The sequence below is a fragment of the Hibiscus syriacus genome, unplaced genomic scaffold (genome assembly GCF_006381635.1).
Source record: "Hibiscus syriacus cultivar Baekdansim isolate YM2019G1 unplaced genomic scaffold, ASM638163v2 tig00111741_pilon, whole genome shotgun sequence".
In the NCBI taxonomy this organism is placed as follows: Eukaryota; Viridiplantae; Streptophyta; class Magnoliopsida; order Malvales; family Malvaceae; genus Hibiscus; species Hibiscus syriacus.
In genome coordinates this window covers 706773-708121 of record NW_024063166.1, presented here as the reverse complement: position 1 = coordinate 708121, position 1349 = coordinate 706773, and positions in this window count along the sequence as shown.

Below are 1349 nucleotides of genomic sequence, written 5' to 3'. Positions count from 1 at the left end.
GTGAACACAACAACAACAACAAAACCCTATTCCCATATGCAATGAGGTAAAGGGAAGGTAGGGCAGTAGGCTGCCCCCAACGCTAGAATTGAGAGCAGCTTTCGTGGACACACATAACTACAATGACATAAATTTTGAACCCAATGCTTATCAACCTCCTTGTAATATCTTTTTTCCAAAAAAATTTCTTTTTTATTATTTAATCTCTCATCTTTGTGTTCCATTCAATTTGATCCCTTCATTGAAATCCTTAATAATTTCTTCTACCAATTAAAAACTTGTCCTCATTTAAATCAAATTTCTCATTGTTTCAAGAATTCACTTTTCTTAATATATTCGGTGTAAAATTTTCATTAAAAAATCTAATACAATATATATTCGAATTATAAGTCTAATTTTAAATCATTATATTTTATCGTTAAGAGTCTGTGTGACGAAACAATATCAACATAAATAAAGATTTATCATAATAATTTCTTTTAATTATTTCAGCTATCAATTTAAATTTCACATGATAATTTAAAGATTTAATCATATAACTTAATCATTTTAGCTTATACTTTTAACCTCAAGCGTGGATAACTTATATAAATGACAATAATTGAAATGCTTAAAATTGCAACACATTCATTTGACCTTTTATTTTAGTCAAAATTCAATTCAAAATATGCATATAAAAATATAAAAATAAAATATATAATTCTTTTTTCTCATCAATTTTTTTTTATTTTTTGATAAAATAAAATAAACAAAAATAATTCGTCATACATATAATTAATTTTCAAATTTTATATGATACTAATTAAAATCTAAACGTTAAATTCTTCAAATCTATTTTCTTCTACTTATTTTTGCACTACACTCGTAGCATATTTTTTGTGGCATCTCTTTTTTTTATTTCTCTTCTCTCTATAAGTCTTTTGCTACGTCGTAATGATAAATTTTCAAACTTCTCACTATTTCTTTTACAAAAATCTTTCGTCTTCTCTGGTTTCTCACGATCTTCTATAACTTCCTTTAATAACTGAAGATTCTCATCATGTTCCTTCGATTTTTGCAGCTCTTCTTCAACTTCCTTTAATTTCTATTCCTCTCGAAGGTTCAAAATAATTGAGCAGTAGACCAATTCATCATCTGAATATGAGTTTGAATCATCAAAATCGTCAGAATAGTAGAATCCATATAAACCCTTCCTAAATTCATTCGCAAAATTTCTCCTGAATACATTTTTTCAATCTCAAGACTATATCTATCTTGTAACACCCCCAACCCGTACCCGACCCGGATACAAGTCTGAGGTGTCACATTGACTTTTCAAAACATTTATTTTTACAATATAATGAAAATTT